Source organism: Ixodes scapularis, unplaced genomic scaffold (assembly GCF_016920785.2).
Source record: "Ixodes scapularis isolate PalLabHiFi unplaced genomic scaffold, ASM1692078v2 ptg000146l_1___fragment_2___debris__unscaffolded, whole genome shotgun sequence".
In the NCBI taxonomy this organism is placed as follows: domain Eukaryota; kingdom Metazoa; phylum Arthropoda; class Arachnida; order Ixodida; family Ixodidae; genus Ixodes; species Ixodes scapularis.
Window position 1 is genome coordinate 4,902 of NW_024609922.1, and position 24,276 is coordinate 29,177.

Genomic DNA, 24,276 nt, shown 5'->3' on the forward strand with positions numbered 1-24,276 from the left:
TGGAAACACTTCGCTTGAAACCACCAGTGGCATCTAACCCAGACTATGTAGCTAAGATAATCAGAGGTTTAACTGTCTGAAGAAAGCCCATGAATTTATCCACCTTATTTTTAATACTGCGTCAATTCATAACCATTACTGTTTCAACTTCCAAGTGTCCGTTAGCAGTGCTTTTTTATTTTTTGATCTGCCATTTGAGCAGGAACAGCCAAAGTGCAGAGCGTGATTTGCAGGGAACTTCCGTGGGTTGTTTTGGTTGTTATTTGGCGACCTCACACACATTTTCACCCTCAAAGTCAAACATAAAGCATTTGTCGTCAATATATTGTCGGTCTATTCGCAGCTTTAATCGACAGTCCTGGGTTTTTGCGAATTCAACTAGCTTTCTTCTAGCCAACTGAACGGGCCTCGGAAAATCTTCACTAAGGGCGAAGCTGCTATTTTTAAGTTTATAACCGGAAGCCAGTGCTGAGTCTTTATGCTTGAAAAAGCAAAACTTTACTACGATCGGCCTTTTCTTATTTTCATTGTTCGCGCCGATTCGATGCTCCATATCAATGGTTTGGGGATCTAGTTTTATTTCCATTTTGTCGGCGCTAAGTTTCACGATAAGGGATTCTGATTCCGCCACCGCTTTTTTATCTTTATCTTTCAGCCCGAAGAATACGAGGTTCGATCTGCGTCAGCGGCTCTCTACGTCATTAAAGCGCGTTTTTAGAACAGCGAGCTCGGCGTGCTCAGCTTCCAACTTAGAATCGTTGTTTTGCGTCACCAGCGGATCCGCCCCAGAGACAGCGAGTTCTTTTTCTAGCGTGCACACACGTTCTGTCAATTCTGATAATCCTTTTTTGGCGTTTGTACGCTCCTCGGAACGTTCGCTCACTTTCTGTCTCAGTGCCTCATACCTTGTCTCAAACTGTTGAACAGTAGTTTAAAGGGTGGTTACCAACACCTTCAATTCCGCATTAGTTGGGCCGGGGTTTTCCTCGATATCACCGCAAAGCATTAACAGGTCTAGAAAACGCTTCAAAGCTGGTTTTAGGCACGGCAGCACTACCAAAAACAAATCATCGTTTTTCACAGAGTAACATTCAACCGTACCAACCTGTACAACAAAGTGGAGCAGCAGGTTAGATGACCTCATCGTAGCGGTGCAGCCGTGCCCACAACCCCGGTGGAGCGGTGTCGCCTCTTTTGTAGGTCGACGCTCAGTTCATGTTGATGTTCGTGGCGCTTCTTCGCCACGCAGCTTGAGGGACGAAAAATTCGTCCAGACCGTGTCCTCTTTGCCGAAGCCCGCGTCAGCAAACGCTGATCCGAGATAGTGGCCGAAGCTAGGGGTTTCTTTGCTCGCTGTGATGACGTACGGCGAGCACAATGGTTCCGGCAATTCCATAGAGTAATATAGTAAAACGTAAAGAGTGGCCCCTCCCATAGACCCCAGCGGCCCACTCGACTACCAGCATTCCTAGCGGCCGCCGTGAAATTTTTCTCGACTTCCTGTTTGGATGCTTTCGGTTTCGTTTTTTAACATAAATAGAGTCACAGAATACTAGTAGTCAAATGAATGGATAACTATTAGTGCTTCCAACTGTATTTTGCGGTAGCTTGCGCCACCTAGGCGGTCGTGACTAACTACAATTTTAAGGACAGAACGAGCGGCGCGGGTTGGTAAGAGATAATTAAACTTGAGGAAGAAAACGAGAAGCGCGGACAGCTTACAAACTTCCGACTATGGTTGTCTGTCCTTCTCGTTTTCTTCCTCAAGTTTAATTACAATTTTAAATGTGGTTCATTTGCAATTTCAGGACAGACAGGTAATGAGGTAACCATGTACAATCCCAATATAAAATATAAAACTATGTCACGGAACAGGAAAAAAGGGACAACCAACAGAAGGCAGCAATTAACAAATATTAAAAATTTTATTTTGGCCACGAAGATAACCATAAAAGAATAGGCACTTTACATAGAAAACAGAAACAAAAGACCGTAAAAATTATTTTTTCACTTAATTGTTTCAGGACGTGTTACAAAGAAGATTTGTCAGAAAAACCTCATCAGCCTTTTTGTACAGGTTTGAGGGAGGAAACATCTAAAAGTTCATAACTGACACCAAAACCGGGTGACCCAATACGAAGATCCATACCAATAAAGAAACATTGAACACGAACACACTAGAAAAAAACACATCAAGTGGTTCTGCAGTCGCTAGTAAAGACTGGTCGACTGCTGGCCTGCAACCTGGTCATTACAAATTATACCTGGAACTGCTCGGCGTGCAGTGTGCACCGTTCTGTTAAGTACCGTCTTTTCCGGACTATAGTCCACACACAGGGTAGTGGTATAGTCTTCAGAGTCCACGCAAATTTGTTTGCGTACCCACACAAACAAATTCCCCTACGTAGATCGCTGTGTAAAATGCCTGCCTTGTTAGTGCACAAAAACTTCTAGTATCAATTATTAAGGCACAAAAAGACTTAGCATAACAAATCATTGTTTAACAATCCGTTATCCACAAATTCCGTCGCATCTATCATAAGGAACAATCTTGTAAGAACAAATCCTGGTATATTCCACACCTGCAGATTGTCCCCACAACATAAAATTACAATTCAAAACATGACTAGCCCGCGGCCCTTGTCCAAAAAATATGACTCTTCTTGCCTATGTACAAGCTGCACATCAAACTAAAGCAGCAATCGTGAACAAGACCAGGAAAGGCTCAATGACATCTAAGTTGCGTGACCAATGGACAGGACTATGCATAATAGAAAAATGACAACTCTCCCATTCAACATGGCCATACATAAAAATACAAGGACAAAGTATTTTGAAATTAGACATACACTAATATAGCCAGGTGGCCTGTGACCCAGCCTTAAAAAAGTAATACCAAAAATCCTTGACACTCGGTTTGCACTGCACAAATAAAGCTTTCTTCGCACCTGTAACACATATGTAATAAAATGCAAAACTAATGCTAAACGCATGTTTAAATTTATACTACCCTTTGAACTTCACCAGTTGTGCCCCAGAGACGCAAGTTTGGAGCCTAACTCTGTCTAAATTCCGGTTAATAAAGCGTATATGCCAGCAGAGACGTACTCTGCAAAACAGCTTTAAAAACTTCGTATGGCACTCCTTAGTGCAAAACATAAAACTGCGAACTTCCACGAGTTTGGCATACAAAACACCACAGACGTTACGAAGATGCGCCACTCTTTCAATGACAGAAAGGAAGTCTAACTCAAGCTGCTGGATATATCTGAAGGGAGCTTGTGAGGGCACGGTCAGGTTTCCAAAAAGCTTCCCCGGGATGTGGTACGCTTTAAGCATTGTAAAATACTGATGAGGATGGTGCAGGGTGTCATGCTCATTGTTCAACAATTCCGAACATGAACAACCAGGCGCAGTCTTCTCAGCAAAAAGTTTTATCAAAAATCCCGCGACATAGTTTGTTGCAGATTCATCAATGATGTGCGAGTCGTCATGTGCCGCCAGTTCCGCAATGTTGTCTAGCGGAGGAAAGTTGTCAGGCGGGACACATTCAACAATGTCTGCAAGCGATTCACTTTGAAGCGAAAATGGCGACAACTCCTGAAGGAGCCCAGACCCGTCGTCTTCGACATTACCCTTTTCTGAAAGCTTGAAAAGCTTCTGAATCCCAATGTGCTTCAGCCCAGAAGTGAACTGAGACACATTGGGATTTGTATTGCAGCCTTGCTTCTGCCTAATACGCCCAAACATGTTTTCAAGCGAATCTTGCTGAAGACGCCGGGTCAGCAGAAACTGGAAGTCGTAGTTATGAGAAACATCTTCCCAGAGCAGCAGAATGGCTTTAATAGTGACTTGCCAGCCTATGATGGTTTGTGGCTGGTGTCTCCCCTCAAACCTCCACGCTGCAATCCAAGGAAGCTGTTTCTCAAGGAACTCAACTAACTCAGAATTTCCCTTCCGAATTCCATGTCGCAACTTTTGCTCTGTTTTTTTGCACCTCGAACTGTTTAAACAGTCAAAAAGCTTGTCCATCCGATCGCAAAAGTATGCCATAGACATGGCTGCCTCTGGAAGTTCTTTTGCGTACACAAGAGACAGCAGTGCGACGCATACCAAGGCGCTCAGAACCTGTGTGGCCCGTTTGACTTTCATGTTATTGAAAGGCTTTTGGTAAATGTGCCGGTCAGTCAGCTTTGGTGCCAATCGCAGCAGCATCTCATGTGTTGAATGATATAACTGTACTATGTACGTCCAATCCACAACTTCATTTTCGATGTGAAGCCTGTGCGCTTGCACATTGTTGCGAGTTGTTTTTATCAGGTGTGGAACGTCGAAAATGAAGTAGACACGTTCATTTTTTACAGTAAAATATGGCTGACTGACCGACACACCCAACTGATTTGCCAAACTGACGTTGGAGGCCCCTTGGTCGCATATGACAGCCTTTACAGTAATTCTGATGTCCTTTAGCTGTTCGATCAGGGATGTCAGCAAGTTACGAAGTACGGTCGATGGCGTCGATGTATGACCAATAGTGTAGGCGACAGGCTGAACCCACCTCTTAGAAATACCAGAGAGTAGGACAACCAAGGCTCGGTCTGCGATTGTGGAAGTGCGTTCGATGCCATCGTCCGTAAATCCGTGAACGACATCCTGAGTGACATCATAGGCCAAGTTATTTTTTAGGACCATCTCGTCAAAGACGAGGGTACAGACTCGGTCCCGTTCATTCCACGACTGCGTCTTGGTCGAGATAGACGACATTACGCCTGGAATAATTCCGGGTGTCATTTTGATATTACACAGCCACCTTCTCAAGGAGCGCCGAGAAGGCAGAGTGAAATGTGTGGACAAAAATCGGTACGCTTGCGGCCCACAGAAGTTTAGGTGCAAGGCAAACTTTTTTAGCCACAGCGGAAATCTTTTTCCCCTGCCCTTCGACCTCAGTTTCACATGACTTGACACCAGCTGGAATACCTCCTCAGTGACATAAGGGCAAATCATGGCGAGGGCTTCTGTAGCTGTCTGAGGCGCCTTCTGCTCTTGCTTCCGCAGTCTTGTGATGGCCTTCCTGTAGCGCGAGACCTTGCTTTAAGACGCTTTATGACGTCCTTAGGTCTCACTGCTGACTTGCGGAAACTGGGCGTGGAGGCGCGTGAAACAGCTGGAACCAAGAAACACAGTATTAGCCAGCTGAAAAACAATATATGTGGCCATAGAGTTGAGCTTGTCCACTCCACTCTGCATTATATTTATAATGTGAAAGATCAACACCACCTTATATTTATGAATATTAAACTTTTAGGTCATTAATGTCTGTTAACTAAAGATATCCAGAAGTAATACCAACTTTCCATTTGCACAGAAGAATCTTACTGATGAAAAGCATAGAGGCATCCACATAAGCAATGAAAATTAGACACTTACAAGCCTCGGCTGATTCAGAGCTGGCAGAGGAGAATGGTGTCACTGGGCTGAGGTCTGAAGGCGTGCCGTACGAGGAACTGGCCTGCACGAGATCTGCAAGAAGTTGGTTATCAGAAACAAGTTGTTGCTTCAAACAGTGTCGCTTCCTCACCGTGAACTGCCCTGGACAGGGTGACCGGCTGGCTGTCCGAAGGCGTGCTATGCGAGGTGCTGGCTTCCGCGAGATCTGCAAGAAGTTGTTTATCAGAAACAAGTTGTTGCTTCAAACAGAGTTGCTTCCTCACCGTGAGCTGCCCTGGACAGGGTGACCGGCTGGCTGTCCGAAGGCTTGCCGTGCGAGGTGCTGGCCTCCGCGAGATCTGCAAGAAGTTGGTTATCAGAAACAAGTTGTTGCTTCAAACAAAGTCGCTTCCTCACCGTGAGCTGCCCTGAACAGGGTGACCGGCTGGATCTCCGAAGGCGTGCCATGCGAGGTGCTGGCCTCCGCGAGATCTGCAAGAAGTTGGTTATCAGAAACAAGTTGTTGCTTCAAACAGTGTCGCTTCCTCACCGTGAACTGCCCTGGACAGTGTGACCGGCTGGCTGTACGAAGGCGTGCCATGCGAGGTGCTGGCCTCCGCGAGATCTGCAAGAAGTTGTTTATCAGAAACAAGTTGTTGCTTCAAACAGAGTTGCTTCCTCACCGTGAGCTGCCCTGGACAGGGTGACCGGCTGGCTGTCCGAAGGCTTGCCGTGCGAGGTGCTGGCCTCCGCGAGATCTGCAAGAAGTTGGTTATCAGAAACAAGTTGTTGCTTCAAACAAAGTCGCTCCCTCACCGTGAGCTGCCCTGAACAGGGTGACCGGCTGGCTCTCCGAAGGCGTGCCATGCGAGGTGCTGGCCTCCGCGAGATCTGCAAGAAGTTGGTTATCAGAAACAAGTTGTTGCTTCAAACAGAGTCGCTTCCTCACCGTGAACTGCCCTGGACAGGGTGACCGGCTGGCTGTACGAAGGCGTGCCATGCGAGGTGCTGGCCTCCGCGAGATCTGCAAGAAGTTGTTTATCAGAAACAAGTTGTTGCTTCAAACAGAGTCGCTTCCTCACCGTGAGCTGCCCTGGACAGGGTGACCGACTGGCTGTCCGAAGGCGTGCCGTGCCAGGTGCTGGCCGCCACGAGGTCTGCAAAAATTTGGCTATTAGAAACAAGATGAAGTCACCTGCAATTAAGAAAATGTTGGATACGAAAGCAGTGTTGGGGGTGTAACACAGCAGTCAACACGTTTTGGACATTGAAACAAAAAACAAAACATTCCTAGATTATGGGAAGGTTTGGAGCTAGGGAAGCTACAAAACCAATGATACTGAGACTAAGTGAACACACGATATTGTGATGCAGATGCGGAAACATGACAGGATCGCCTAAACGTGACCATACCACTGATCCTAGATAGAAGTAAGAGTAACGTCAGAGCTTACGAAGCAGTAAAAGTAGAGTTACATGTAAGCCAAGTTTTTCTACTTATATATTTTGCACACATCGGGAAGTGAATAAAGCATTACCACGACATATCACAGACTGCCAGTATTCCTGTGGACGAACACTGGGCACTGCTGTTTTTGTGAGCCTGGTTCGTCCAGGGTCCATGAAGTCGTGTACAGTGAAGTGGTCGCTGCACACGTAGTAGCTCGCATATAGGCGCGCCGCCGGTTTGTCCATGAGGTCATGTCTCTTGGCGTACTCGACCCACGCCTTAGGCCTGTGACATGTGGTACAGGAATATAAATGCCTTAAGATGACTTTGACATTAAAGTGCCAGAGGCGGTTAATACATAGGCCATCGCTGTTTAACTGGAATGCCTCTGCCCCTTCATCACAGATATATAATTTTATTTGTTCCTTCGAAGTTATAGGATGTCACAAAAAGAACTGCAGAAATTTTTCAATGAAAACTATTTTGGTTCATGATATATTCAGTGAAGTGTTACGTCTGTGCTGATGTGAAGGCAAACACACAGTAGTGTCCTATACATTATTTTCTCATAAGTACAGGCTATGTGCGAGATTACGAAGTACAGTTTTAAGAAAAATGAAATACATAACAATTTCACGGCTGGTAAGTGACTGTGTTACTTAACCACCTTAGTGTAGTTTGAGCAAAACTTGGTACTGTGAGTACTCCAGAGCTCTGGTCCTTCGTCTTGCCTGCACTGTTTTTATTCATTCCCATGCAAAAGAACTCGCCCAAGTTTTTCCCTTACTACAGATTTGAAACTAGTTTTGAAGAAACAAACGTTCCGTTCTTTCGCTTTGACAGCTGAACAGTCATCCAGTAAGTTTTTAGAACAAAGACAGACGAAACCCATGGCTACCTGCTGTCCCGTGGAACCCGGAAAAACTTTGTTCCCGGTTTCTTGCACGTTCTTCCGTTGTTACCGCACCACGCTACGCAGCAGTAGCTACCGTAGCTGGGCATTTCGACGGCGTGCGCTGCAGAAAAAAATTTACAGAATTGGCGACGGGAGATTCTGATATGCCTGCGAAAAGGGAGCTGGTCATGACACAATAAACTGTACTAATATACAAAACACAAGGTCAAGTTCGTACTGTATAAATCACGAGGTAACCACGGTGCACGAACAGCGCCCTTAAATAAAAAGATGAAGTACATGTTAGTATACACCAACTCGGACGACGTGAAACCAATGCTTTGGCGCCTCATTATACTATGGTTCACTATGGCGCTCCAGCATACTCCAGCGCGCAGGGTGCACCGAATTACGCTGATAATCGGATGCCTTGCTCACCTGTGATTTCATTTCCCCGAGCTGGCTGTTCTCGACCAGATCAAATTAAAAGCACGGTGCTGCGGTATGTACTTTCAACATTAATAAGGACAAAACCTCACGCAAAGAACGAAAAACCCGTGCAAGTAGGATGAAGAAACCACACCACATTGAGCGAAGCGTCTCAGGACCTCTCTTTGGCGTCCCCGGCTCTCGGCCTCCGCAGAAACTGTGTGCACAGCTCCATTTCACCGTAAGTGCCAAAAAAGAAACAACTACGAGAGACAGCTCGACGCTTTAAATGAGCATGTAATGCACGCGCGTTTGAGAAGTGAAAGCTGGAATCAGCGCCGCTGAAGACAATGCGCACGTGTTTGCAGCGTCAGACGCTTCTGCTTTTGCCCTGCCGCATTTCACGCTATGAAACCTGATGAAACAGAGAAAAGCGGCGAGCCCGAAATACGGTGACGCCCAACAGGCCCGTGAAACACTCGTCATGTGGTTGCGTAATAGTGTTTTGAAATGGCTCACCTTTTCCACGAAGTGAACACTGAGAAATCGTTGACGACAGGAACAGCAGGCAGACCGCCCGAGCCGCCGAGCCCAACACCCAGGGAGCCTGGGCAGGCTGCTGTTATGGCGGCGTTTTGCCCAAGCGGAAGTCGCAATCATTGGAATATTTTTCTCTGACCTTCGAAGCTACTAACAATTTTAAAAGCTTCTAAATTAAGATAGAACAATTTATGAACGGTGCAAATATAAGAAATGTGTAAATAAATAGGCACTATGGCGCCAGCTGGCGGCTGCCGTGAAACCTACTTTCTGGGCCGCGATAGGGTCCGAGTGGCCACTCTTTACGTTCTACTATATTACTCTATGGCAATTCAGCAGGCAGCGTCAGCAACAGCAACAGCTGTATAACAAAGTGGAGCGGCAGGTTAGATGACCTCATCGTGGCAGCGCCGCCGTGCCCACTGTTAATGCGACCATAAATCCAGTCAACTTTCATTAGATTAAAATCCGAATATAGTGGCACGCGATATTTAGTCGCGTCTATTTTTTTAATTTCAAGAAATTTAGAGTGACTTACAGAGAGAGCAGCATCTGAAACAATAAGGAAGCAATATGCGCCAGTTAGAAAATTTAGCCCGTCACCAGACCGTATCTCGACCCAGACGGATTCTTGATAGGTTTCCGAATTATTTCGCCTATGTGCATTCAGTGATTCTTTCAAGCTATTTCTACACCACCTCCATATTTGATACCGGAAGTATAACTACGATTGCTACAAAACACAGTAAAGGAAGGTGTAAAATATTCACAATTTGCAATGCTGTTGTGAAGCCATGTTTCTGACAACATGACAGTATTGTAATCGGTACATAGCAGATTAGACATACATTCATTCGATTTAAGTCTAAGGCCGAAGATATTTTGATAATAAGCGTTAAGATTCCGAGCCATGAGCACCTTTGGTTAAACTTTCCGCTGCAACCACGTAGTGCTGGGAAATGGCAACCTCCAAAAAAATGGCCGAAAAATAGAGCCATTCGGCCAGATATCCGAGTTTCTTAACGCTTGCAACCACTGCTCGTCAACGGCAAGATGGAACGAGTTATACGTGGGGTAATTTATTTTCATTTGCGTGTAAGTGACTGGCTTGCCCCGAGAGCAGCTGATACTGTAGACTCAACGTCAGTGGCGCTAGTGGCTGGGTCCAGACGGGACACAAACAAGCCTCTGGAAGGCGGTGGGTGAGGCAGCGCTCTGACGGTGCACTACTTGGCTTGACCAAAAGAGGTCTGAGGCCTTGGACGGCGCTTCTGGTTAGCGCGCGGCAAACCCGCATTTTGGGCCATGTTGGTAGGCTCACCGTTGCGTGGAGTTGTCAGCGAGAAGGGTGCCGTCTGAGCTCCCACATTCTCAGGATCATCGCGGGCTTGTCCCCGAAGCGGGGCCAGGAACCGGGAAGCCAATGCCACAAAACCGTAAGACGGTTTCGCCGGTGGTGAGCCGACGCGTGCCGCGTCATCGGGAGAAACCTCGATTGCCTGTGAGCAACTGCCTGGTCCACGACCGCTTAGCGAAGTTGAACGACTTCCACCCGACACGCACTGTTGTCCGCACGTAGAACCTGGATCTCGGCCGTCAAAATATCCAGCCGAGACGAAAGCCCCAGCAGGAGGCCATAAACTTCTGACGAAACTGCAGCCTGTGAAGTGTCAGCGCTGTCCCCTTCGCTGATGCTCAGTCCCGTCTCCCCATGGCTGGGCGTCGCTCCGCTGTCGTCAGCTTCTTCGCTGATGAGCCTTGTCGACGAAGGATGGGTGCGCCGTAAACAATCGCTGCATTTGTAGCTGCCTTTTCCGGATTGCATGAAGACATCGTATTCTTTGGCCCGCACCTTGAGGCACTGGATGTGGAAGCGGCGAAAGCACGATGAGCAGCGCAAATATCGCTGTCGGACGTAACACGGGGCGGAGCAGTGTCTGCACTGATCCGTACTCGCGGCCATTCGCGCGTCGAATGATATTGTATCATATCCAATAGTTTATATGCAATAAAAAGAGCGGGGTTCTCCAAGGTCGGAGTGGACCGCGCGATATGAGACCGTCCAGCAGGAAGCGTTCTAGACAGTCTGGAAATGTCTGAACAACTCGAAATGTGATAGTCTTTTCTTTTTTTCATATGCAATTTAATACTCCGTTTAACGCTCAGCTTGGGCGTTCATTTTGTCAGTCTCGTTTTTTTTAGTACATATATAAATTAGTGACGCACGTGTTAAATTTACAGCGAGCTGTCAGTTTGTAACCTACTTGGTATAAATGCCGAGGGGTCGTCGTCTGTTCACTGTTCCCTCTCGAAAAGAAAAGTATAATGCTAGAAAAAGCTTTCTAGTTCAAGGCCCGCTGTATACTAATGTGAATATTTTCACACTGCCACCCCAGATCAAGCCCCCCCCCCTCCCCCCTCCCGGTTAAGTCAAAATCGACAGGATCCTCGACAAGGTGTATTCACTGCAATCGTCGCCATCGTCCGTGTTTCCAAGCATTAGCTCAATCCCGTGCAACGTCAAGCCACCCGTGCTGGAGGTGAGTCGAGTGGACACGCGCTACGGGCCATCTGTGTGTGTGTGACTCCCCAGCTGGAGAACGAGCTGGTAAACGTATTTATTGCCGAACACATGAGGACGATGAAGTGACTACTGATGGAGAAAAGATCGGCGACGAGCGATCACCAGTCATTACTTTTTAGTGCTCCGACGAGGATTGTGGGTTGCAGAACAATTAAAAAATGGTAACTTGTAATTTGTGTTATGTGCGAGAGTGGCAGAAGAACTACACCGCGGAGGTGCTTCAAGTTCACTTGGCCGAGGTTTACATTATTCTCCTGCAGGATCACCTTCCGATTAACAACCCACTGTGCGCTATGCTATGCATCTGCACGAGCGACACCATGAATCTCACGATGTGTCCCAGCTTTTTCGTCTTCAGCCTGACGCAATCCCTACTGAAAAAAAAAAAAACATTTGAACTTCAAACGGGTGGCAAACTGGTAAATCAAACGGGTGCAAACTTGTTGACCCGTTTGGATCAAACGTGATTATGGGATACGGGTAGCCGTTTGAAACGCTACCCGCTCGAAACGGTACCCATTTGATACAGGTGCCCGTTCGACCTTGCACGTGACCACACGTTTGAACGTGCCATTCGAATCGGGAAATTATGCGCTAGCCCTAAACGGGAATCGTCTGGTAGGTAGGTTATATTAAACTTATTTAAGACGTTCCGAAACTCATAAACCTATTTATAACATGGAGGAAACACGTAGAACAAATGTGCTCACGTAGGTGCTTGCAAATAGACAGGAAAACAGACACAAAAGATTGTTTTCAATTCTCCTTAAATTTTATTACGTCTTCTGTAGACAAGCACAAACGTGCAAGGGATCTGTAAAATGTGAGAGGCACTCTAAGCTTTTATACAACTGAGAAGATAGCAAACCAAACAAGAACCGAGGTAATTCTAGACTAAGAAGGTAGACTTTCGGGAAATTAGTCGCCCGGCTGCCGCGAGAATAGTAGCTGCATAATTATATAGATAATCTGGAAGAGTACGAGTAGAAGAACTGTCAATCGTTGCCAAAAAGTAGGTCAAAATGCACTTAACATAAAAATAGCGGACTTGAAAGATGTAATCCGTGATAGTTGTCGACACGGTCAAAGCAGGACAACCACACAAACACAAATGAGAGGGAAAGGCTTCTTGGAAGTTACAACACGATGTGTCGCACAAGCTGTCAGTAGCCGAACCCAACCAAACCGCAAGAATTCCTGACTTCTTCGAAGAATCGCTTGCAGCCGATATAGACGTAGGACTTTTCGAATACTGATAGCTTTGGTGCACATCCAATACGTTGTCGAGACACATCCTAATAAGACCGCAGGGTCTTATTAGGATGTTAGGAGGATGTTAGCAGGTTAGGCGACAGATCGAAGCAGGTGGACGCGCTAAGTTCGAGCTGGAACTGACAACAAGCAGACAAAGAAAAAAGCGGCTGCTAGGTGCACCCTTCCTGATCTCGATGCTTATCAGCGTGTAGCTCGCGCGGGGGTGCGGGTCACGTGACGGGTGACAAGAGAGGAGGGAGGGGGCGAGGACCACAGGGACAGCCTCTCTCCCTCTCCCCAGGCATTCTAGAAAAATGTGTTTTTGTAACCTCAAAAAAAAAAAAAAAAACACGCGCGCATTTTAGCACGCTCGAAACTTGGAAATGGCGGCGGGGACGCCAGAAGCTCGGCTTGCGCCCGAGCGAAGAAAGTACTCAGCGCGAGCTCGCAGTTTGACTGCTGCAACGGCGGGCGTGCTCTCGCAATGCTCGATGTTCTTGCAGCCGCGTGTACGCGTGCTACCTTCGCTGCGTCTTGAATTAAAGTGAAACGGAGTCTAGACGCATATTCTTTCACGCGGTCGCGTCTTCTGCGAGAGAGATTCGAGCTGAATAAGTAAATTGAGGCAACAAAGATAGACAAAGTTTCAAAGTTCTGTCAAAAATCTCGGCTTACCAACGTCGCGCGTTTACGTAAAACAACAACAAAAAAAAAAGATGTTCGTTTTAGTTGCAATATAAGCGAACATCAGCGCAATTGAAATATAAATATAATTAATTGCATTACGTGGACGATCTGAAATCGATGAACCGGCGCTCCCAGCCTTCCGGAAACATTGGCTGCCACGGCTGAAACGCGAGGCGTGCCCACGCCGCCGATCTGTACGTTCAGTATCAAACGGGCTCCGGACAGCCGTTTGATTAAACCGGTGCAGTTTGCAGCATGGTCACCGGTTTGAGCAAACGTGCGACAGCTTTGCCCAAACGAGTCACCCATTTGCCCAAACGAGTGACCCATTTGCCCAGACGAGCGACCCGTTTGCCAAAGGAGTGACCTGTTTGTCCAAATAGGTGACCGTTATGGCTCATACGGGGGACCCCTTTGAGCCATACGGGCGACCCCTTGGACAAACTGGTGACCGGTATGGTTAAACTGTTACCGGTATGAACCCGTTTATTTTCATATAGGCGCCAAATGTTTTTTTTTTTTTTTTTCAGTAGGGATGACCAAGGATTTAGGCATTATGAAATGCCATTGCGTTTTTTTTATAACCTAAACGTGGAAATGACTTATCTAAAATCCAACGACAAACTGGAATTCATCTTGCACTTCTTTCATTCTTTAGTTAACACGGTTGGGCCGAAGCTAGCATTTCAGGTGCTCTACAGAGAAGATGCGTCAAGATATCCGCTCGCCTCGAACAGAACCAAGAACGTAGACCCGGGCTTGTCGCCGTCGCCATTCAGAGCTGCACAATCACCGTTGCACGTTTCATTCCGCAGATGGTCGGTTGTGCAAGTTTTGTGTTACCCAGGGAACTCCCAAGCAGAAAGTGTATTGTGTATGTGAACGAGCAACTGAATGATTAAGAAAGAAACATGTGCTTTGTGTTTTCTCACTCGCCGGTCTCCATCCCGCGCCCTCCTATCGATCGAGAGCTTCTTGGTACCAACAACATTTGACCAAGTATTGGTTCCCCACCAGTTATCGAGTGACGTTTTAACAAGACATGCAGGCTTTCGAGAGCAACAACTCCGTGTCCGTCAAAGTGTACGGTTACGTTAGACAACAAAGGTTCGTTTACCCAAAGTCAACGATAGTGAGTTGCAGAGGCACATGGATTCACTCCTAGTAGACGTTCACTCAGCTCTAATCACCAATTTTGCCGGATTTTTTCGAACAGGGAGGGTCACCGTTTTCGCTCTAGAAAGTGTATTATGGGCTTTTGCTTTCACACTGGGCTGGACATTCATTTATATATCTGTAAATAAAACAAGCCCGTCCGAACAGTGTCTAGCAATGTGGAGGCGTTTTATTTCCGCAGCACACACCCGATGGCACCTTTTCCCTACATTTGCGTCTACGATTTCCAGGCCATTCTGCTAGCGTAAAACAAAGATCAGGCTTACAAGAAGGACATCCCCAGTTTGTTTCGCATATTCTAAATTCAATCCACGGACTCCCGCATCGTCGAGCCGTTTTTGTACCGGGGCAAGGACTGCGTGCAAAAGTTCATTGCCATCCTTAATCAATTGACAAAGCTTTGGCGAATGGATTCGAAGCGAGGAAGTGCGAATGGTGAGCGTGAACAATCAGGCTGATGGATCGGCCTCTCACTGCACGATTTGGGTTAATCGCCCGGAAAGCGAAAGAAAAAGGTCAGAGCCTTACTAAAAAAAAAAACATTTGAAATTCAAACGCAGACATGGTCAACCCGTTTGAATCAAACTGGCGGCACACTTGTCAATTGGTTCGGATCAAACGTGATGCGGGTGCCCGCCTGAAACGGTACTCGCTTGAAATGGTGTCCGTTTGGAACGGTACCTTCTGATACGGTACCCGCTTGACCTGGCACCTGACCACGGATTTGAACGCGCCGTTCGGGTAGCGAGGCAAATTATTCGTTAGCCCTAAATGGGTATCTTTTGGAAGGTTGCTGGTCTTAAAGCGATTTAAGACGTCTCGAAACTGATAAGCTCATTTATAACATAAAGGAAACCCGTAGAAGGAATGTGCTCACGCAGGTGCTTGCAAATAAGCAGGAAAAGAGACACAAAAGATTGTTTTCAATTCTTCTAGAAGTTTTTTTTAGAACCTATTGGGTAGACAAGTACAAACGTGCAATCGATCTGTAAAATGTGAAGAGGCACTAGTAAGCTTTCACACAATTGAGAAGATTGCAAAGCAAACAAGAAACGAAGTCATTCTAGATCATAATGTTTTTCCCCTGCAGCTGGAGAAATGTTTTTCTCAAAATTCTACCGACAGACGCCTTTTATTGGCGGTGGCCATCAGTTCATCGAATGACCTTACATCGACAGATCACTTCATTGACACGCTGTTTCATTGACATATTTGTTTATAGACAGCTATAATTAGCATTTTTGTAATACGTCACCCCATTGTAATACGTCACCGACGCAAACGGCGTGTGCAGGTGGGCCAGGTAGAAAAACATTTTTGTAATGAGCCGTCGCAAACCGCAAGAATTTCTGACTTTGAAGAATCGCTTGTTGCCGACACGCGCGGAGGACTTTTCGAACACTGATAGCTTTGGTGCACATTGAACTCTTTACTGAGAGACATCCTAATTAGACAGATAGGAAAGGCGGCAGATCGAAACCGGTAGGATGAATGAAGTTTGGACTGCAACGGACAACAGCAGAAAAATAAACAAGCGGCTGCCAGAGCGCACGCTTCTGGATCTCGGAGGCCATGCTGATCAACTTGTAGCGCTAGTAGCCTCAACAGTCGCGCACGCCTGGTGCCTCCGTTCCCTTCGGGTCACGTCACAGAGGTGACCAAGGTCAGGGAGGTAGGAGGGGCCGCGGTGAAGGCGCAGGACACCGGAACATTCCCGCTCCCTCTCCTCAGGCATTCCAGCACGACGTGTTTGCAGCCTCGGAAAGCAGACGAATCGCGCGCATTTGAGCAGGCTCGAACGCTGTAAATGGCGCCGGCAGGAAGCTCGGCTTGCCCTCGAGCGAAGCAAGTACTCAGCGCGAGCTCGTAGTTAGACAGCTGTACCGGCACGCGTGCTCTCGCAATGGTCTATGTTTTTGCAGCGACGTGCTTGCATGCTACCTCCGTTGTGTATTGATCGAGCTGAAACGGAGTCTAGAAGTATAGTCTTCCACGCAGTCACGTCTTCTGCGAGAGAGATACGAGCTGAATAAGTAAATTGAGGCAACAAAGAACGCCAAAGTTTTAAAAGTCCTGTCAAAAATATCGGATCGGAAACGTCGCGCGTTTCCGCAAAAAAAAAAAAAATTATATATATATATATATATATATATATATATATATATATATATATATATATATATATATATATATATATATATATATATATATATATATATATAAATATATATATGAAGTACAAGGCTGCGGCTAGATAACAGACGGAAAAATCGCGCGGGCGCCTTATCGCAACCGCTAGCTTTGTACCTGCTCCACGAGTGGTAATTTTAGTGCACTGCTACGCTCCTCACGCGCTCAAAGTCTTTCTGGAAATTACTGATTTAGCGGTTTTCGATGACGCAGAGCAAGTTTCTAATTGGAACCATATGTCTATTTTCATTAATTAAAAAGTTAATTAACAAATTTTGGTTAATTAGTTGACTGATTGTTACAATTAGCCCCCTATAGTACGTCCCCCTGGCCGTATAACTCTCCTCCATAAGCAGCATAAGTGTAACTTTCACGGCTTTTTTTAAAACAAATCTGTTAAGCTTAAGAAAAAACACCCTGTACATATATATATATATATATATAGAACAGCACCTGGGAACAAAAGACGGCACTCGAGAGAAATATGCTCAACAAAATATTAGCTCTTAAAGGAGTTAGCCGGGGAGGTTGCCAAAAAAGTGAGATTGATGAAACGTTTCGGGCCTGGTAGGCTCCTCGTCAGTCAAAGTAGGAACACTTGCTTCTCCTTTTCTTTCAAAGACAAAACGGCCGGAAAAAAGAAGTTAATTCGAAAAATGCTTACCGTTTAGCGGATACCTACTCAACTAAATTCTCGCTTCAAAGTTTAATATAACCCGATACCGATGCAATAAATACTATGGAAATAATTAAATATAATATTATTACTGCCATTCTTATCATAAAACCAGTTTTTGGGACATGTGGTTGGGTATAACCCAACTATACCTGGTGTCATGTGAAGCCAATGAGAGGCTCAATGTTACGCGTTTGCTCGTGTCACATTAAACGATGAAGCGGTACCAATTAGAAGATCTCAATTAAATGTCCATAAAAAAAGACGGCAATGATCCTTTCGAACTGTTAAGGCCCTTCGGTTATAAAGTATTAAATTTATAGATAAATTCAGATTCTTTATTTTTTCGATCTCTGGTGGTTCGAGAGCCCCCCTGGAGTATAAAAAAATTAAGATCAAAAAGTCCGTTATGTCCTGCGGAGTTTAAGTGACGGGAAACCGGTCCGGCAACGTGTTTACGTATATGACTTTTATGTAGATTCATGCGTTTTCTTATGCTTGTTTTAGTTTCTCCTATGTATTGAATTTGGCAATTTCTACATTGAATTAAATAAATAACATTTTCCGAATTACAGTCAAAGGTACCATTTATTTTTCAATTAAAGTTATTCGCTGTGCTACGAATAGAGTTAGCTATAATTATGTCCCCACATAAACTCCGTTGGTTATGATTGCACTTGGTGCAACCAATCGGGACCAGGCTACACCCGATGGAGATTCGGGACTGTTTAAATAAATCTAATAAATTACGCGGTCTCTTGAACGCTATACCAGGGGGTAGAGGGATAACTGCCTTTAAAGCTGTGTCCATGTGTAAAATATTTCATGTGTCGTCTGAGAATATTGTTTATGTTTGGAAGTTTTGACTGGTAAGGTAAGAATAGTCGAAAATCATGATTATTGCTTTTCGGCTGCTCTACTAAACACGCGTTCCGAGAGATCGCTCAACATTTTCATATAGAATTATTTATTAGCGGTAAGGGGTATCCACGGTTAATGAAATCCTCTCCTAGTGCTCTAGCTTTTATATCAAAATACTTATCTTCTGAACTTAAGCGTCTTAAGCGTATCATTTGACTGTTTGGTATACCTCTTTTGTTTTGTATTGGATGACAACTTTTATAATGTAGAAATTGACGTCTATCTGTAGGTTTTCGATATAAGGTTGTTTTCAAACCATTTTCAGTAAGTCTTACCTTAGTATCTAGAAACTCTGTTTCTGTATCAGAGTATTTATACGTAAATTTAATATTGTGGCTTAAAATTGTTAGCAAAATTAATAAATTCAAAGAGCTTATCTTCCCCATTATTCGAAATTATAAATATCTCGTCTAGGAAACATTTATAAAAAAGGGGTTTATGCGGGAAGGAGTTAAGTAGCCGCTCTTCTAAAGACATCATATATATATATATATGCATAGGAGGGAGAGAAGCGAGATCCCATTGCTGCGCCATGTATTTGTAAATAATGCTCATTCATAAATGTGAAGTTATTAAGCTCTAAAGCTACGTGCATAAAAATATTTAAGACGCTTTTACTAACAGTGAGGTGGTTCTCATTAACAATATTAAGAACTGCTTGAATACCTTCATCATGCGGTATATTAGTGTAAAGAGACACTACGTCCATTGTGACAAGCAACGTACTATTAGTCCTAAAATCTATTTGGATATCATTAATCAAATTGAGAAAATGAGAGGAGTCTTTTACGTAGTACGGGACACCGGCTGCAGTACTTTTAATTTGTTCGTCAATAAAGGCGGAAATATTCTCTGTATTAGTACCTATTCCCGAAATAATTGGTCCAACCTGCGTGATTTTGCTTATGTACTTTCATTAGCATATAGAACTGTCCTGGTCTCGGACTTTCCTGAATGAGATACGTAGAAATGTTTTTCTCTATTTCCTTATTATCTACAAGGTATTTTAATTGTGTTTTTATTGTCTCTCAAAACTTAAGCGTTGGATCATAATCAAATTTTTTATAGAACTTAGTGTCGTTCAGTTGTTTAATTGCTTCCGATACATAGTCCGCTGTGTTAACTATGCATATACCTGCCCCTTTGTCAGCCTGGGCTATTATGATATCTCTGTTATCCATCGGGTTTTTTAAGCATTGCCTATTCTTATAAGTTAAATTATTAAGTGGTCTGTCTTTTTTATACGCTGATAAAACATCTTTCTGGACCGCCTCTATGTATTTTATGACATTAACATTTTGTTTATTCAACGGCGGAATCCAATAGGATTTGTGTTTATATAAAGGCTCTTGATAAGGAGCTCCTTTGAAAAAAACTTTACAGTGCAATTGCCGTGCAAGCTCATTTAAACCTTTGTGCGAGTCCAAATCATCACTATTGTTGCGAGGAGTGGGGCAAAACTTTAATCCCTTCTTGAGAACTATCTCTTCGTGTTTAGAAATTACATAGGAAGAATAATTGAATATTTCGGACTTTTCTCCACCCAAATCTGTAGAATGTTCTGGGTTACATGGATTAGTATGCTGTGTTCTATTAATTAGACGTGAAAAGAAGTTTTTCCATTTTTTTATTAGGGGCGAGAAAAAATCCTAGAGTACATTTTCTCTAAGTGGCTTACGTCGTTTAGTATTAATTATTTCTCGCTCCTTTTTATGTATGTGATGCTGCAATTCTTTTAATATTATTAAAGGTAAACCAGGGGAAGTTTTTAAAATAATATCGATCTGAGACTCTAAAGCACGAATATTTTCCATTGACTGCTGTATTGTAATGTCCAGTAAAGACATTCTAAAATTAAAAATAGCGCTATCCCATGTCTGTACATTTACATTGGATAACTGTATGGTTGGAGCTGAATATGTGTTATAAAAACCGAACGGAATCTTTTTTTGTGTGCGGCAGTTTTGCAAAAAAAGTTTATGGGATTCAAATCGAATTAATTTATCGAAACCAACGCGAAGATTAAAAAACGGTTGGAGAAAAGCCTGTGGGAGTCAATGTGAATCCGGCGAACGTCGGCGTTTACATTGTAGAGCGCGTTGAAAACGACCCGCTAAGGGATTTCTGTTACGCGTGGAGCCATCCCTCACACTTTGCCGTGAAAGCTGCGGGAATGACTCCGGCAACGATAATGGAACAGAATCTGAAGGTGTGCGAAAAGAAGGGCGAACAACCCCTGAAACCTGCCCACTATGTACCCTCCTCCCTCAGGCAACATCTTCAAATTGAGGGAACCTAGGTGTAAAGGGACACTTGCACAGCAAGTGAGTAACTAAAAAATCTTTGAAATGGTTGGCCAATTCAGCTATACCCTCCCTACTTAGGTGTAACACAGAAATTCGTATTTTCCTATGACTACGTACCCAGTTTTAAGGCTTACCAGGAGCCCGAGCTACCCCCGCGCGAGTCGTTTTACAACAGGCTTGACGACAGCCAAATTTCAGAGGACTACCGTCTAGCCCAAACCGTCTTTCAATTAGCCAATTGCAAAGGCCTAGGAGAATACAGTGACAGCTACCTGCAACTCAACTGCATACTTCTCGCCGACGTGTTCCGAATTTCAGGAAACGGACCTTAGACACGCTTCAGATTGACCCGTTACACTACGTTTCCCTCCCCGCGCTCGGTCTCGCCTCCGCACTTATACAGACTGGGGTAAAACTGGAGCTACTCGACGACGTGGATGCGTATCTCTTCATCGAAACGGGTCCGCGAGGAGGAATCGTTAAATGTGTCATTCATAACGCGAGGGCTAACATGCCAGGAACCGCATGGTTCAATCCCGACACCGAGGTTTTTCACGTTTTATACCTTGACGTGAACGGTCTATACGCTTCCTTTATTGCCAACCCCTTCCATGCGCCGATTTTTGTTGGCTAGACCGCGAGGAAATCGACGCCCTCCAATTCCATCAGGTTCCCGACGATGCGCCCCAGAGTTACATTTTAGAGGTAAGCCTTAACTACCCTCAGGATCTACACGATTCGCATGCGGACATTTCCCTGGCTCCCAAAAAACGAGGAGTCCCGCTCGAATGGCTGCCACCCTATCAAAAAGCGCTGGTTCAAAAGTTTCGCCTATCCGGGAGAGTCTGAACGAAAGCTGCCTCTAACCTTATTCCCGTAGCGCAATTACGTCATTCACTACCGATATCTCAAGCTCTATTTGGAGTTAGGTTTAAAACTAAAGGTCATTCATCACGTTTTGAAGTTTTCGCGATGTGCATTACTTAAAGGGTTTATTGACTTCAGCCAGAAGCTCCGAAAACAGGCGACACATGCTTTTCAAGAGAGCTTATGTAAGCTCATTATTAATTTAAGTTATGACAAGGCAATCGAAACTCCACGTCAGTACGATAACATCGTCATTATCGTGGGCGAGGACGAAGTGTTGAAAAACCTGCAGAAGCCTAACCTTAAACAGTTTGCGGCAATCGGCCCGACCGTAGCCATGTTCCAGTTTTCTCAACAAAACCTACAGTTAAACAAACCCGTGTACGCTGGTTTCTCAATCCTAGAGATGTCCAAAATCGTCATGTACAAATTTCCCTGCAAGCAGGTCAGCCACTTTTCCCCGACGCTCACGTAGCGTATAGCAACATGGATTCGTTCATCCTCCAAGTCACCGACCCTGATGCAAACTCGAAGCTCGCAACCCTTGGCAAATCTTACCTCGATACTCCTCGGTACTCAGCCGATCACCCCTTGTTCTCCTCCGAAAAAAAAAATGAAACTAGGAGTGTTCAAAAACGAGTTCCCAAAATATCACATTCTCAGATTTGATTGTTCAAAATCAAAACTCTATTCGATTGATCAAGCCTCTAGGGAGGAGTGCGGAAGGGCGAACAAAGTAAAAAATGTGAGACCCGTAAGCTAACCTACGATCTTTACGTTCGCACTCTTGAGCAACAAACTCTGCACAAGATCAAGCAGCAGACAATCACTCGTAAGTTATGAGAAAAAGCAGGTGTCGTGGTGAAGGTAGGACTGAACGGGTTTGACAGCAAACGCTTTATCAACGATGGCCACGATTCAACTCTTCCTTTCGGACATTGGAAACATTTGACACGCTCTACCTAAGGCGACCCAAGATGATGTACACTTTTGCGAAGTGTGTTTTTTATTTCAGTCTAAGTGATGTATTTGTGTACAGATGGTAAATATTGTGTGCAGAGCCATTTCATAATTTTCATGTTGCGCGATGTGTTTTTTTCTTTATTGTCACCTTGTGGAAATATTTGTATGAAGAGCCATTTATCTCGCGTGATTTTTTTCTTAATTATTTTAAAATATATAGTCCTAGCTGTATGCATATTGATACAAACAAATTTCCAACCTCGCTTTGTGTGCCTTTTAACTCTTTATTTCAAATCATGTTACAAAACGAAGTAACAGGAACGCTTTAACGTGAAAGAAGGAAATTGCTTGCGCGCAAGTACAGAAATCAGTCGGTTGTTGCGTCGGTAGTCGCTTGAGGAAGTTTTGCATGCACTCGCGGAGCGGTACACCGCAACACAAGAGTGCACCAACGCATAGACAGTAAAGTCCATAGTGGTGCGACAGAGTTCCTTGAATTCTTTTCTTGGCATAGAAGAAACTGTCTGCGTTTCTAATATAGTCGTAAGATTCCTTGTGAATAAGAATCATTGCGAAACGGTCAAAATAACTAATTGCGCTGCCCTTTGCGCATGCATGAAAAAGAACCAAATGTTCACCGAAAGAAGACCCCGGTGCCGTATTCACTACGTAAAGACGGGTGACGATGTCTCTTGACCAGACTCACCGCACGCGAACGTGTCGCGAAACCAAGCACGGGTACACTGATTTCCCGCGAACATTGGGTAAAATTCCTGTTCCTCCACTTCAACTGGCCAACTTGGCGTTTGTCTTCTTGTCAATTCGGAAAACGCGCGGTGTTTCTGACATAAAAAGAATGTGATGATTTTAGTTAGATCTTGCTTGAAAGTCAATGTGAGTCTCACGTTTGCTGTGGAGACGGAACACCGACTCTGCTCTTCATTGCACGAAGTCAAACTGAAGAGCAGAAAATAGTCTTTTGAGAAGGCATCGTTAGAGTAAAGAAATTCCTTTGATTCAGGACGTGTTAGAAGGCCATAAAGGCTTTCATATAAATACCTTGAGCAAAATCAAACTTCTCCGTCCAATGACATCCACCCACGTCAAGGACTGCCGTTTTCAAGTGGAAGTGTTCGAGCTTGAAGGGTTCGTGCTTGCGACTTCCCTGAAACGCCTCGATATTTTCGAAAGCGACGGGGCGCTTTCACGGCACCCGATGCCGATAGAGATCGTCGAGGACAATGTGCGACACGGCGGGAAAAGAGGTTCTGGTCTTGATCTAAATGCCACGTAGTAGATAAGTCGCGGGAGGGGACTGCAGATGTCTTTCGATGCCCACAAGCGCCGTTGGTGGCCCTTGCACGCGTCGAGTGTAGAGCACAATACGACGAAGGTGGACGATGTGTTTTGCGGGAACCATCGAAGAGGCCAAGAGCCAACAATCTTCGGTATTTTGGCGCAGCAGGATGCGAATATCCATCCCGTTCAACAGAAGCTTGTCCTGGTGACATATGTCCGTTATAATAGGACAAAAACGCTAAGCCCGGCGATGTCACCCAAGAGAAAAAGACACAAATTTTTCTTTCACTTGTTCCCCGATCCCGGACCGGTGAAATTACCTACATTTCACCTGTGCGGATCTCGAAAGACCGTCACGTTCCTTTGAAGAGGTAGAAGGAGACGTTCACTGACGAGGTGTTTATCGTGGACCGAATTCGATTAGGTGTGTCCAATACCTATCACCTAGTCGATATTGTGAGAGAAGAGCCCTTTTCAACGTTTTTTCACACCCGAAAACAAGGCCTAAGCAATCGAGAATATTTTGAAAAAACGATGTGCGCCTGATCTCTAGTACCTTGTGAAATGGAGAGGCTATGATTCCTCTCAAAACAGTTGGGTTAGGGCAGGTGA

General features: G+C 44.9%; 1 pseudogene; it reads right to left on the reverse strand.

The window, feature by feature from the left end:
• Nucleotides 1-370: 370 nt before the first annotated feature.
• On the reverse strand, nt 371-9,198 carry LOC120846661 (annotated as a pseudogene).
• Nucleotides 9,199-24,276: the final 15,078 nt, after the last annotated feature.